Genomic DNA, 16396 nt, shown 5'->3' with positions numbered 1-16396 from the left:
CTACTAATAATGGCAACGTGCTCTCCCAAAATGTAGGCTAATTTTCATTCTCACCAGTAGCATTTGGAAATATCCTATTCCTGACCCCTTGTTATTTTGTGATCATTTGTTTCAATCCCTTAAATGTTGAAAGGCAAAGATATGTTAACTATTTCAATTTACAATAATTTTATTAACAGTAATAGTGAATATTTATAGATACATTGAATATGTATTTGAATTTTGTCCTATAGTAAATGTTTCTTGTTACTTTTGTCTTAACTATATATTAGGATGTTAGTGTTAATTTTACTAGTTTATATCTATACTAACATAAATACTATCTATACTCTAACTACTATCTAATCTACTAACATATGTATATTAAATACTTCTCCATTTTACTTTGTTGACTTTTAAGTATATCATTTTGTTTAATTTTTTGGTTTAAACATAAATATATAAATCTACTGATGGTTCTAATTCCTCTTCATATCATGGTATGCTACTCATAAGAAGCATACTAATATTTTTGCATCAAACAAAAACTTAGGCACATGATGTACATGTATGTACAAATACTTCAGAAAATAATGGAAATAATTTTGATGTATACTAAAAGTTGTTTGGATTTACCATAACTATAGCTAATGACAGACATAGACAAGAACAAAAAAACGATGTTTCAGGATGGTAGAAGTAAACTACCTCCCCTTTTAATCTAATATTAAATATTCTTATTCTGGCCAAATTGAATGACTAGAATGCTTATGTAATGCAGATGCTCACATCATTTTGAAAAAATTTACTCATTAGAATGTGAAGTTACAATTGGGCTGATATTTCTTTCATAAGTCTTTTCAATTATCTTGTGTCTTTAGCCATTAAAATCTCTTTCACCACAATCGCCCCCTGATAATTTTAAATTAGACAGTATTATCTATGTTAGTGGCATGTTAACACTTATTAGATGGATACCTGTGGTTGTTTTCTGACCGCCAATTCAGCCATGAAATCCCATAAACAGAGTTATCAAACAGTAAGGGACTAGGAGAGCCTGGGAACTACTTTGTACTTCTAAGCACCCAACTTAGTGGTTTCCCATGCACCTTTTAGGCCCAGTGGGATAGCTAAGATATAATTAATGAGGTTGGTGACCAAAAGGCACTTCTTTCCCTTAAAACTGACATTTTTATGTAAATATAAATATAATATAAAACTGTATTCCTGAATTATTGTCGGCCTTAGACCTGTCAGATTCTATTCAATTTAGCTTCATGGCAGGTAGCCACCTGTAAATTTGAATTTCATAATTTGTACTGTTCATCTCTGCTCACTCTGAGTACTAAACGAGAAATAAGAGCAAGTGTGAAAAGAGAATCTCAGTAAATCTCAAACTTCACTAGATAAGAAGAAGAAAAATGAGGTAACCAAAATTATATTGGAGAAAATTAATGGCGGAGGAGAGCACATGAGGACAGACAAATCCCCAGGTTTCTGATGTGAAGCTTAGAGGAGGGAGTAGAAGTTGTAGAAAAGGGGAGGGCAAGGATTCTGTCAGGTAACTGAGGCCTGGACAGGTAAAGGCTATGAAGCGAGGACCTTATCCAAAGTGTGGAGAATCTTACGTATATTATTTCAGTGACTGAAAACAACAGTCCTGTTATAACAGATTGTTCTTCAGGCCAAATTGACACATTATCCTCATTGTACATCATAGAAATAGCGATATAGGTATAGGTAATCATCCAGTTGAAAGTTTAAAAAAAAAAAAGAAACATTTTTCATACATACATACAGGCTTTGGTGTAATGCCACAGAACAATTTCTCAAGAAGGCTTTGTAGAGCAGTCTTTGAAAATACATCCAGTAATAACTAATGTATTTACAAAACCAAATTTGCATCAAAGGAGACATTTGTTTACTATAAACTCTCCTCATGATACACTCTTAGCTGTCACCATCTTTGTTGTCAAAGATTCTTTGAAGTGCTGATTTTTAACAGCCAGAAGCTTTCAGGCTTTGGAAATCTGCTTTAGTGTTTCTTATCAACTGTGCTCCTTCTGAAAGATCAAAGGACCTCTTCACATAGAGAGCAAATATATTTTAGATGTTAAGAAATTTATTTAGCTTGTAGCTGGTTTATTCCACAACTATTATCTAATAAGAAAAGCTATAAACTACATAAATATCAGAGTGCTCATGAAAAACAGGAAACTATATTAAGGAGAGAAATTCCAAGTATTCTTGTCCTTTGAAGAAAAATGAAACATAAATGAACACATATACAAGGTTATCAAAGATAAGAAATTGAGCTTAACTTTGATTTGGAGTGGAATTTTAAAATTGTAAAAATAGTATGCATTTAAAAACACAAAGTAGAACTCGAAATTACTTTCACTCATTAAAATGCAATCAAGATTTTGGTAGCTTTTATTGGAATGTCACTCAGGATATGTCACCTCTAAAACTATACAAGATCACTAAATGGATTTTTGCACAGATTTTAGGTACATGCTCAAGTTCATTTTCAAACGCAGATTTTGGCTTCACAGTACTGACAGGAAATGTGGCTTTCATGGTTTCCTGTAGGTTGTTCAAGCTGCAAACTGTTCCAGGAGTTACCATATGTGTTGGCATCTCTCTCTAATCCAGTTTTGAAGGACAAATTAAATCTAATGTAGAACCTCTGAATATGAGATTATAGTGTCTCATAGAATAAGATAAAATAAATGAAATGAAATGAAATGAAATGAAATGAAATGAAATGAAATAAAACAAAATAAAATAACAAAGAAATTCAACAGAGCCTATTGTAGCCTCCAAAGCTAAGGAGAGATACCCAGAGAGAGACAGGGAGAGAAGCAGAGAGGATCTTAAATTCTTGATTTCCTGGATTAATAACAGTGAAATTTTGGGAATATATGAGAGTAAATATCATAATTCAATAATAGGGCAGCAACTCCAATTTCAACCATGCTTTGTTTTCTTAAACGCTGCACCATTTTACCTGTGTATTTGAGGGTGGTTAGTATGAACCGTGCTTTTTTTTATATCAATGATCATATATTCCTACATGGAAGCCCTAGATCAAGGAATATGAAACATACTTCATTTTTATGCTTTATCTGTGGAACTTAAAAAAAATACTTTTTTTCTAAAACAATTTCAAAATCTCTGAAGAAATTCCAAAGTAAATAAAGATTAAAATCCATATTGTATACCAACCATGGAACTATGTCAAATGCAGAATAAGGTCTAAATATGAATCAGCAAGACATTATTAGGCATTCAACTATGGATGAGATACTGACCTATACTATTTAACATCCACCTCCCTGCAATTCTCCTTAAATAAACAATGCTACTGTGTTGGTAATCTAAGGAAGGCAGATTAAGAGGCAGAGTGAGTCATTAATTAAGCTGAAAGGAATGTAAAACACAAGGGAACTACCAAGACACTCTAATAGCTAATCAACTGTTAAATTCTCAATTTCTGTGTGATGAAAAGTGCTATGCTTGCCCCTCCCTTTCTCCTTGCTCTACTTCTTTGACTTTGACTCACTGCTTCTCCACATCCTAGACTAAGAAAATAAAACATTGAAATCAAAATTTTTAAATCAAATCATTATAAAGGTCTGCCATTACAAAATCCCCAACATTTTTAATGCTTAGAAGCCATTTAGAGTATATATTTGACTAAGACAACAGAATTCTGAACATTTAAAAGAGAAAATTCATTGCTAATCTTATGTTTTCACTATCATCGTCTTCCTAATTATACTTCTTACTTTATCATTCTTACTTGCTTTTTAGGAGATCCCCATAAAAGAATATAACCAATTTATCAAAATTTGACAAAATGATTTCAAGTTGAAAACTACAGATCTGAATCTTCATTCAAATCCAGGCTTTTTAAATGTAACAGCTCTACATTTATAATTTTGTTTTTCCCTATTTAAAAGAGAAAAAAATTACAATCAGTCCTGATTTAAAGTTTATATATAATAATATACATAAGAACTCTTTGGCAGGCTGTATTATTTTTCACAATTATTGAATGTTTCTATGGTAATGTTTACTTCTTCTCCCCATGACACCAAGCCAATGCCATAGATTTGCTTATGTCTGTGGTAGTTGAGCAGAAATGCTGTGTATTACATTGGGCAGAAGTTTTGAGAAGCATCATGTAGTGTTCCATGATACCTCTTGTTTCTCTCTTCCACAAGATTGAGAATATTTCAGACAGAGGTGGGCCATCAGCTGGGTACCAGAGTGAAGGTGGTGCTAAGCAGAGTTGCAGCCAACTTACAGTGGACATATGACATGAGCAAGGAATAAGCCTTTGATTTTCTAAGATGGTGAGATTTTGGAGTTGGTATTGTGCCATAAGGTAGGCTATTCTGAAAGATACATGCACTTAGTACCAACCTGGTACACAGTAAGCCTGTAAGCATGGCAACTTTGGTTATTACTAACAAGGAACTTAAATAATCGGAATATTTCTTTCTCTGATATTTCATGACAAGGAAGTGCACCTAAAATAAAAAGGTATTGTCCAAATTACAGAAATCTGTAAAAACAAACAAGAGTTAATTCTAGGGTATGACAAAGATTCTTTGACCAAACTTGGGTCAGATTTCTCTGAACCCTCTCCCTAGTAAGACTCATCCTTGTTACTTCCTTGTAGAATCTACTTTTAACAAAACTCTTGCTAAGTGAGTTTAGCAAGAATTCTCCATTCCTGATATCTGATCAAATCCTTTATCCGTACAATCCCCCAGGTGATATCTAATCACTCTGGACTACCTTCAGCAAGATTTCTGTTAGGTTAGATTCACCGGAATCCACCCCCACGCCCAGATTTGAAGTCTCTTCTTAGTAATTTCCCATTCACTAATGTCCCCAGTCCTTTCCCCAGCCTCCTTGCTTCTTGACTGTAAATGCCCCCTGGTTACGGTTGTATTTGGAATTGAGCCAATTCATATTCTGGAGGCTCTCTTCCCCTACTACAATACTTTTTTTTTTCCCCCATGAAATCTATCCTCACTGCTTTAACTTCTATCTGGCTCTGATTTTCTTTAACAGATATATGGTGAATTCAGCATAGATAAATCCTAATATCAGACAGTAAATTTTGTAGCTGAACAGGACTTACCATTTGATTTTAAGCACTTTGCCTACTTCATTTTAGCAAGAGAAACTGATACCCCATGAACTGAGGGATTGTCTTAATATCCCTCAACTATTAGATAAACACAGTTCTAAGGGTTGCCTGGAAAGCTTAATTGGTTAACCCTCCCACTCTTGGTTTTGTCTCAGCTTATGATCTCATGGGTCATCGGGCTCTGAGCTGGCAGCACAGATTCTCTCTCCCTCTCTCTCCGCCCCTCCCTCACTACTGCTCTCTCATGCATGCCCTCTCAAAATAAATAAATAAACATTTAAAACAAACAAACAAAAACAAAAAGCCACACACACAAAAAGCCACAGATCTAGAATGAAGGTCAAATTATTTTTAGATGCAAAATGTTAGCACTGACCCACAACTAAGATATAACACTATTCGCATATTTGATAGTAAAGGGGAGAAGGAGGGAGCATCAAATGCTACATATTTATGAGTCATTAAGAAAAGATTATTTTTTAAATATCTACTTTCTAAGGTAGGGGTGTGGAAAAGACATTTTGGAAAGACATAGTTAATACAGATGCATTTTTGTACCTATGGAACCTTTTTTCAATGTGATTCATAAAATATGACATAATATTTTAAAAATTCAGGAGAAACAGGAAGTACATGAGGTGTTTCCGTTTTCTCCGTAAACAAAACCTTGTTGAAGTCTGTCGCTGGTGTTAGGCCCTGGGTCTCATTGGAAAGATGAAACTCATGATGAACATTTGAGGTGTAGATGCAGCAACTTAACGTAAAATTATTTTCTCACTAAAAGCAAAAGGGAAGCAGGAAGTATACATTATTACACATAAATCATCGATTTAATGGCAACAGAAAACTGAGAAAACAGCAAAGACTAGATAGTTTAAAATTCCATTCCAGAACACACATGGAGAGCTGTGAAGATGATGTAAAATCAGTATTCGTGTGTGTGTGTGTGTGTGTGTGTGTGTGTGTGTGTGTGTGTGTGGATCGCACGCCCAGACAAATGGCGGAACACTCAGATGGCATGAGAACGAATAATTGCTTGGGGATAAAGAAGCCAGCAAAATTGGAGTGACAAGACTGAAGTACTGAGGAGCCTCAACTGGAGTATTGGCTGGTTCTGCCATGAGAATACTGTTTTGTCTGTGTCTGGTCGACATTTTTTATCCAAGATATTTATCAAAATGCTTAAAGACAGCTTATAAAGACAGTGGTGTGACTGCTTATATAGTTTCTTGCTAAAAATTTTGTACATTTCATAGAATTCAGTCTGTGATTGACTTCTATTGTAATACATTACCTGATAATAAACTTATGGATTAGGAGACAGAGATGGTAATGAAAGCTGCTATAATAGATAAACCTCCAAATTTTAGTGGGTAGACACAACAGAGCTTTATTTGCAACCAAGAGCAATGGAGTTTGTACTATCTTCAATATGTGGCTTCCAAGGTTGCCATGGATACTAAACATCAAAGAAGAAGAGTTAGACTTAGAAGAGATCAATTTGGTCCATGCTTCATGGACCAAACAGTGACATGACCCCAGAGAGAATCAAAGAGAATAGAAATATTGTCCCTGCTGGACAAGACCACATATCACAAAGAAAAGCAAAATCCTTATTAAGATCTACCTCTGCATTGGTCCACTCTGCTGATTACCAAATATCCTTGTAGTTCCTTCTTCTGGCAGCCCCATAATACTCTCTCTTCCTCAAAAGGAAGCTTTACTTAAGACCATCTATCCTGTTTCCATTTGTGCAAGTATAGGAGGCCAAAACTCGTTTTAACAATCATTGGAGTCTTGAATAAACAGTCTTATGATTTCTGTTGTAATATAATTTCCTAGAAAACTTAGTTGGATTATTCTTAATTTTCTTCCTGTTAATATAATGTGCCACTATGACCCTGAAAGTTCTTTTTGAGAAATACCTCTCAAGATTTATATATATTCCATTGCTTTCTCAACCTTAATATCTTTCTTGTGAGAGAATGGTGGCTATTTTGAGATCATCTAAAACAATAGGTGGGAAAAAAAAAACATGTTTTCTTTGTTTGAGAAAGTATATCTCTCCTTAATTTTTAAGCATGATTTTACAGGGTACAGAATTCTAGATTAGTGTTCTTGTTTTTGTTTTTGTTTTCTCTCACTATTTTAAATACTTCATTCTACTCTCTTTTTTGCCTGCATGGCTTACAAGGAAAAATCAGATGTTATTCTTACTTGTGTTCCTTTACAGGTAAAGTGGTTTTTTTCCCTCTGGTTTCTTTCTTTTTCTTTTATTTTCTATAGTTTGGAAATGATTTGCCTCCGTGCAGGTTTTGGACACTTTTTGGTTTATTGTTTGTTTTGTTTTTTGGGGGGCATTTATTCTGCTTGTTGTTCTTTGAGCTTCCAGGACCTATATTGGTATCTGACGGTAACTTTGGAAAACCCTCAGTCATTATTGTCTCAAATGTTTCTTCTGCTCCTTTCTTTTTGCCTTCTCCTTCTGACATTCCCACAATACATATGCTATAATTTTTGTAGTTGTCCCATAGTTCTTGGGTATGTTTTTTTTTTTTTTTTTTTTTTGTCTTTGTTCTGTTTGCTCTTCAGTTTTCAGTGTTTTGAGCTGTGCTTTTTGCCCTCTTGACAGTCAAACATGATGTTCTGGGCAAAAGGAATTGCTGTAAATAGTGGCAAAGTGTGTGGGGGAGGATCAGGGTTCTACAGTCTGATGTCTAGGTCTCAGTCTTGTAGTCAGCCTGTGCTTCTAGACTGTGAACTTCACAAGTGTTTCTCGGTATTTTTTTCCCACTATGGTAAAACAGCATTGCTAGAATGAACTGGAGTTGGTTATTTCCCTTCACCCAGGTAAGTTAGGCTTTGATAATACCCAGGTAGGTTACATTCTGCTTAATTATTTCTCCCAAGGGCAGAAATTGTTAAGAACAGACTGGTCTGACATATTTAACAATGGTTTCAGGGTGCCTGGGTGGCGCAGTCGGTTAAGTGTCCGACTTCGGCCAGGTCGCGATCTCGCGGTCCGTGAGTTCGAGCCCCGCGTCGGGCTCTGGGCTGATGGCTCAGAGCCTGGAGCCTGTTTCTGATTCTGTGTCTCCCTCTCTCTCTGCCCCTCCCCTGTTCACGCTCTGTCTCTCTCTGTCCCAAAAATAAATAAATGTTGAAAAAAAAAATTAAAACAGTGGTTTCTTTCCACTTCCCCCGACAGAAGCAGAATATTTTTCTCAAATATTTACTGTGGGAATCTAGTCGTGCTCCTCAAGGTAAATCTCACAGTATTGTTGGGACCCTTATGACTTGGTTTCCGTGTAGTTTTTAACTTTCAGAGTTGTCCACGCTAGGCCTCCATATTTGGTCAGTTACAGTTCAAATTTCCCCGTCATGATTCTGCTTGGGATCTGATGGTAACAAACAAATTTGTTGTTTGAACAACAAGCAGAATGTTGGGAGAAGTGGTTTACCCTGTGTCCTCCCCCCTCTCATTGATCCAAGAAGAGTTGTTTCAGCTTGTTCATTATTTTAGTTGTTGTTGGATGGACTGGTGACTTCCAAGCTCCCACATGTGGATCCCAAAAAAGGAAATCAAGAATCATCACATTTAAAAATTTTTGCCACAAGACTGAGTCTTACTGGGCCTTGTAGCTTTCATACTCATAATTGACTCTGGAGATTAGAATTACTGAATACCGGAATTTCCCATTTTGCAAGTCTCCAAATTTCTGGGTAGTTTTCTATTTTGATTTATTTTGGCTTGCAAACCAGCTGATCTTTTCTTAAGCACATCTCTTTTTTCAAACATTTTGCTAAATACTACCAGTAACAATCAACAGACACTGATTTCCTGCTTTTCAATTATTCCAAAAGAGATTTGGTCTCAGTAGACACATTCTGCTTCCCAAGTAATCTTGGTCAGCTTTCCCAAATATTTTGCCACTAGATAACATGGGGCAGTTTTTGGAAATAGCAGTATCCCAATTAAGTGACAAATTAATACAATTAAGGTAATTTGATGGTACAAATATGCCCTAAAACTTCAGTGGTTTGTTACAATGGTTGGTATTTGCTATTGTAAATATCAATTGGTGTGGTGGTAAAGACAAAGCAGTGGTGGGATGCATGGGTGGCTCAGTCAGTTAAGCATCCAACTTCAGCATAGGTCATGATCTCACTATTCCCAAGTTCAAGTCCCACATCAGGCTCTTTGCTGACAGCTCAGAGCCTGGAGCCTGCTTTGGATTCTGTGTTTCCCTCTCTCTCTCTGCCCCTCCCCAACTCATGCTCTGGCTCTTTCTCTCTGTCAAAAATAAGCATTATTTTTTTTTTTTAAAGAAAGCAAGCAGTGGCTTTGTTCAGTATAGTCATTCAGGGACCCAATATGGCAGAAAATATGCTATCTTCCACATGTAGCTCACAAAATCATCCTGAGTTTCAATATACAGCTGGCACTTAGAAGAAGAGAAAAGAAGAGGAATCACATTTGGTTCAGTCTTAACAACAGCAGATTTCTGCCCACAATTTATTATCCTAGATACACTCCCATGGCCCCCAAGAAATACTAGGAGATAGGAAATGTAGATCAGTATAATTTCTACTAGGGAAAGAGAGCACAGATCTCTGTTCTATAGCCAGACATTGTCCCCCAAATCTCTTCTGATCTCTCACTGTCAGAGGTTACTGATATTAGCCAAAAATGCCATATAATTTCTAATCAGTCAAAGATGAAGCTAAAGGGAAGCTAAATGCTTCAAGTGAATGCTATGTGTTCTTACTATGTGGGCCTGACAAATGGCAAGACACAGTTGCCTAAATGCTTTCTCTGTCATTAAACAAGGGAAATATAAGAGTGGTAATGAGTCACACAGTATATAAGATAAAAACGACACATTGCTTAGAAGCACAACTCTTTCTAAGTCTGAGTTCAGAGTGAAATTTTATCATAAGACTTCATACAGAATGCTCTTATGGTAAATAGGAGCTCCATTGCTTTTTTTATACTGCCCCTCAGTGCTGGTCTTCTGTAAAATAATAATAATAATAATAATAATAATAATAATAATAATAATAATAATAAAACATTGAAAAGTGCAGTAATAGAAATGTTTTTCTTCTGGCTTTGTTCAATGGTAGACATTCAACCACCTACAGTTAGAATGTAGATCTCTCAGGAATCCTCCATCCATTTTAGTTTTTCAACTTAATGTTATTAGTGGCAGTAATTTTGAGGTGACCACTCTGAGAAAGGACTGAATTACAGGCAGCCTGTCTACTCTTAAGCTGACTCTTAAAAGTCAGTTGAGTAGGGAGAGAACTACCATTTTCTTTTGGAGATTGAGGATTCTAAAATAGAGATCATTTGAATAGAAAATGCACTTTTGCATCAAGTTGAGTCAAAGAAATGCCATAATTAAATAAATGTTTTCCAAAATTTGCTACTGTCTTCCATCCACAAAGAATAGATAAATAAGGGCCCAATATTGGTTTCCAGGGAGACTGGTAATAAAATTATTAGGCTGAAAAAAATCTCCAAGTATGTGTTATCAAGACTTATAGAAAACTATTGTTGATACTGGATTCTTGTCATTTTTGTCCATTGATTCTTCTAATTCACCAAGTCATGGAAATGTAAAATATTTGAAAATAGCAAGAGTTTTCAAATGTCCATGAATTGAGCCATAAGCTCTTTCACAGTCCAAATAAAACCATCTTTTAACATTGGTGAAACATTTAAAGGAATTGTTTGAAAAATATAGTCCTATATAACTAAAGAGCTGATTTTCTCCATGGCTGTTTTTCATTTTGTTAATTAAATATTAGAGAACATATTTCAAAGTGATGGCATTGACTATTTACTCTATAATTACATAGCAGAGGGAATTGCCTATTTAGGTTTTTGGTAGATGGTGACAGAAAAAAACATTATCATTATATAAGATTATATGTAAAACTACATATATATGCATATATATATAATTTTATATTTTATATATATCTTTTATCACATTAAACAAGAAAGCGAGGCAATAAGCAAAACTGGGAGAAGCTGCTGGGCAGAAGAAAAGTGTAAAGCCTTGTGGATGGCTGGGAATAGAATCCATGATCTGCATGTTGGAAATTATTACTTGATTCAACCTGGGACTCTTCATCCTGATTCTGAATATTCTGGAAGATTTTAGGTACAGTTCAGTAAAATTGTCATGTCAATATTAAGTTCTTAGAGTTTAGCCTATTAATGATTTTTGTACATTAAGTCACAGGGCATGAAAAGTCAATAAGAACTGTCAATGGCCTTATGCTTTTCTTGATAGATTTCTGCACTAGGTGATATGGAGAATAAAAATGGTCAATAGCTGAAACTGGCAAAACTCTATGTAATCTGTCCTTAGAACACTTCCCTAAAATGTCCTCACAAATTGTCAAAAAAGAAAGAACTAGATGTAGACTAGACCAGATATATAGATGATATAGGTATATAGATATATAAATTCATTTTGTTTTTGCATTTGTTCATTCAGAAAAAATATTATTGAATTGAGTCCCAACAATATCTATCCACTCTAATAGGACCTGATATGTGTCAGTGTAGAACCATCTCTTGGGAAGACAACTAAAATAGCCATTTAGCTTAGCTGGTTCCCATTTGAACTCTCTAAATGTTTTCCATATGAAAACTAGAATGAGCTTTTAATAGTTAAACCAGATTCTGTCGTTTCCACCCCAAAGCCTTCCAATTATTTCCCGTCATAATTCAGACTAAAATCCAAAGCTGTAGCCATGGCCAGCATAGACCTTACATGATCTGACCACTTTCTACTTCTCTGCCTTCATCTCAGACCACTCTTTCTGACTTACTCTGCTTTAATGACATTGATCTTGCAGTTCTTAATATTTTCCAAAAACATTCTTTTGTTAAGGCCTTCAAAAGTGTAGTTCTTTGCCTGGAACTCTCTTCCCACATATCTTTGCATTCCATCATTCATTCTGATTTTTGCCCTGGTGTCATCATTCTTGTGATCTTTCCCTGGCCTTTCCCTGAGATAACAGAAACCCATTCTTTTCATCAGTCTTCATCCCCATACTCTTCCTCACTTTTCCAGGGCACTTACCACTGAATGGAGTTACATACATACATACATATTTCTTCCTTTCTGTTTCTTCTCTAGAACTACATTCCATGAGGGTAGGAACATCATCAGCTTTGTTTCCTGAGGAATCTGTAATTCCTACATCTCTGTCTAGAACTTAGTAAAAACTCATTTTTTTTTGGTTGACCGATTGAATGAATGAATAAATGAAAATACAAAATGAACTGTCTAGTAGCAGTGGATAGAAATTAAATAAACGTGGGGCGGCTGGTGGCTCAGTTAAACATCCGACCCTGGATTTCATTCAACTCAGGTCATGATCTCACAGTTCGTGGGATCAAGCCCTGCATCTGGCTCTGTGCTGACAGCATGAAGCCTGCTGGGTATTCTTCCTCTTTCTCTCTCTCTCTCCCCCACCCTGCCCCCCACTCCTCCCACCCCTCCCCTGCTTCTACATGCGTACAAAAGTGCTCCCTCTCTCTCTAAAAATAAATAAACCTTAAAAAAATAAAATAAATGCCTAATGCATTAAAAAAATAAACGATAATATGACTAAATTTATAATTATTGAACATTACAAATGTTATACAAGTTAAAGAAATTATAATGAAGGAGGTCTGATTTATTTTATCATAAAGTGTAAGGAGGAGATATTTAAATAGGAATTTGAAGAATGAGTGTGAATTATTCAAGATGAGGGAATGAAGAGTATGCCAGGAAGGCACAGAAGCCTATGCAGAAGCTCTGAGTCTGGGAAAAATTTTGTTTAGGGAAGATTTTTAATGAACAGGTTAATGATTTGTGGAAAGATTAGGTTGTCAATGAAAAATAAAATGAAACTGAAGCCCACTATATTGTCAAAATAGCAAATAGTAAGAAAAGAAACTTTAGTTTTATATTCTATCAAACTATAATGTACTCCACATAAATATTTGCTGATGAGTTAGAGGACATAAACTAAAATTATATGTGGCTTCATCCTAAATGGAGTTTTAGCTTTTTTTGAGGGAGTTCATTGCCCAATATTATTTACAGTTGAACCTTAATGCAGGGATAAGGGGCACCAGCCCCCTGCACAGTAGAAAATCCATGTGTAGCTTTTGACTCCCCCAAAACTTAACTACTAATAGCCTACTGTAGACCAGAGGCCTTAAAATAACATAAGCAGTCAATAACACATATATTCTATGTTAAATGTATTATATACTGTTTTCTTAGAATATAGTAAGCTAGAGAAAAGAAAATTTTATTAAGAAAATCATAAGGAAGAGAATATATATTTACAATGCTATACTGTAATAAATCCACATGACTGGATCCACCCAATTCAAACCTGTGTTGTTCAAGGGTCAACTGTGTTTGTGTGTATTTGTATGTGTGTGTGTGCATGTATACATATGGTATATGTATAATTTTTCTAATTGCTATGTGCCTACCACAAAATATTTGGAAAATGTTAGAAAAGCATAACGAGTGCATATTTTCTATAACTCATAATCAATTTATAATCACTGTTCAATTAACATTTTGTATAAATTATTTCACTCTTTTTATGTAATTGTTTCAAATATCTATTGATACAATTATGCAAAACTATAAATATGCAAATAAATATATATTACAGAATTCTATAAATTATTTCTATATGTTGAGGCCTAATTTTTATTTCAGTATGTTGCCAACATTTATTATATGAAAATATTTCACATGAAACAAAATATAATGACTATAATATCCTTTTATATTGTATCATACATCATAACTTTAACCCGTCTTTTCTTAAAGATTTGCCAATTTTTATTTTCTCTATATCAAGCATAGGAAAATTGTGCTCAACAGTTATTTCTGAATGTATTAATTAAATTTATAATAAACTTTCTGTGTACATAGCTGATGATATCTTTAGGAAAAAACTTGGAAGCAATGAAACCAAATACATGAACAGTGTAAAAACATTCGCTATAGACTTTCTCCTATACAGTAAGTTTTCATAATAAAGTAGACTATAAGTCTACTTTAAAGTTAAGTACTATAATTACTATTTAACACACAAACATAGCCTAGATCCTGTAATCATCAGAAACTAACATTGTCACAAAACAATTGCCCACAGCATATATTGTGTATAGTAACCATTTGGGAGAAAGAGTATTAAGGTCTTAAGGATGAGTATTAATTGCCTTGCCAATGATAATACTGGTGATGATAGGAAATGATAGGTTTGAATAAAAATGAAAATGTTTTTAAACTGAGGATTTGATCAGTGGTGTTCAGAATTATAAAGAGAAATATACAATAAATATTGAAAATACATTTATTGTTGAAATTCCTAGAAGAAAAATAACTGTGCTTGTTATATTGTATTATAAAAAAAATAAAAATAATAGTTTCACTGGAGAGAAAGTGGTTAGGAACTAAAAAGTCCCAAACTCTATTTCTTAACCTCTTTTTACCCAATTGCTCTTTTTACATGGGAGTTTTTCATAAAAGGAAATTTCTTAGAAAAATGAGATTGTGTTACAAAAAAGCACTGTACTTATTTCCAAATTGACTTTCTAAACAGGGGAACTAAACTATAGTCTTACTAGCAGTACTGAGATGGGTGATTTATCTGCTCTCTTTGCTTATTCAAATAATAACATTTAAAAATATTAAATAATGAAAATATCTCAATGATCTAATTTGTATTTTTTTTTTGCTAATGCCCAACATTTTTTTTCTTTTTATATATTGTCCTTTGTTATCTGGGCTTTTGTAAATAAATTGTTCCATTAATAAAATATTATCCATTTTTGTGTTCATTTGTTCCTTTTTAAAATGAATTCTTTTATCTACCTCTATTACATAAACAGAAAAAAATAAGAAAAGATAGATAACTAATTATTTGTTATTACTAAAAATCTGGAAGCATCCAATGTAAATAGTGTAGATAAAAACACAGTTTTATAGAATATGTGATTGACTTTGGATTAAGATTAGTTAGATGATAAACACATACTCTTTAGGAATGTTAAATTACAATAATGTTATGTGTATGGATATGTGTTTCTTCAGATTCAAACATCATTAAAAATGCATACTCTATGGGTGCCTGGATGGTTCAGTCCTTTAAGCGACAAACTCTTGAATTCAGCTCAGGTCATGTTCCCAGGGTTGTGGGATCCAGGCCTACATCAGGCTTGGAACTGAGCCTGAAGCCTGCTTGGGATTCTCTCTCTCCCTCTCTCTCTCTCTCTGCACCTCCTCCCCACACATGCACACATGCCCTTGCTCTCTCTCTCTAAAATTTAAAAAAGAATTTTTTGAAAAAAGCATATTGTAGCAATTACAGTGAGCAATTCTCTCCTATTAGCTCTGGTATTATCCATTAAGATTTGTTCCTTTTGCATTTGTGTATCTTTGCAAGAAAAACAAAAGGAAAAAAAAACATTTCTTTTTTCAATGTAGTGACTTCATTTTAATGGCTCTAAAACATCAATGGCCACAACTATTTTTTCTCATTAATTGCATGTTCATATTAGTCTACAGTAACATAAATACATTTATAGACTCATTAGCTGTTAACTCATGCTTACTTTTCCCCATTCTTTAAACAGCAAGTCAAATTTCCAATTATTAAAATTCCTGGGTCTCTACAATCTTTTATTTTGTTTTTTCTTTTTTATGTCTTTTTTCCCCACAATATCTTTCCCATGTACCACAGATGATAAATTTCCCATTGAAATAAGTGACTTACACATACTTATCAGTACCTGAAAAAAATACATAGCTTATTTTGCAATACTGAACAGTAGTGTGAAATCTTGTAATTGTAATACTAAACTGTACTATGAAACCTTACTTTTGTAACATGTATGAAAAGTGTGAGTGTGAGTGTGTGTGTGTGTGTGTGTGTGTGTGTGTAGCAATATTAAACAGAAGCACGTTTTGATAGGATATTTACTGAGGGTGACAAAACACAATGTGGATAATTAATGGTTCCTAATAAAATAAAGAAAATATCCTAAGCAATGCACATATGCTTCAGACTCACAAAGAGATTCATAATTGTGTCTTAGCTGGAGGTACAAATTATGCTGGATGATTACATTCTTTTCATGCTGTATTTGTATTTAGATAACAACAATTTGAAATAAACACTAAAAAGAAAACGAACATGATTTCTAAA

At 34.2% G+C, this 16396-nt stretch overlaps 1 long non-coding RNA gene across 1 annotated transcript in view; it reads right to left on the bottom strand.

Moving 5' to 3' along the window:
- Window positions 1–2394: 2394 nt before the first annotated feature.
- LOC123384341 overlaps window positions 2395–16396 on the bottom strand; it is a 50555-nt gene continuing 36553 nt past the window's right edge. The window contains exon 2 of the long non-coding RNA XR_006595290.1: window positions 2395–5923. This is a non-coding gene — a long non-coding RNA (uncharacterized LOC123384341). The remainder of the gene's footprint in view (window positions 5924–16396) is intronic.

This window comes from Felis catus, chromosome A1, assembly GCF_018350175.1.
Source record: "Felis catus isolate Fca126 chromosome A1, F.catus_Fca126_mat1.0, whole genome shotgun sequence".
Taxonomy (NCBI): Eukaryota; Metazoa; Chordata; class Mammalia; order Carnivora; family Felidae; genus Felis; species Felis catus.
Note: the sequence above shows the minus strand (reverse complement) of the source record. Positions and strands in the feature narration are given on the sequence as shown.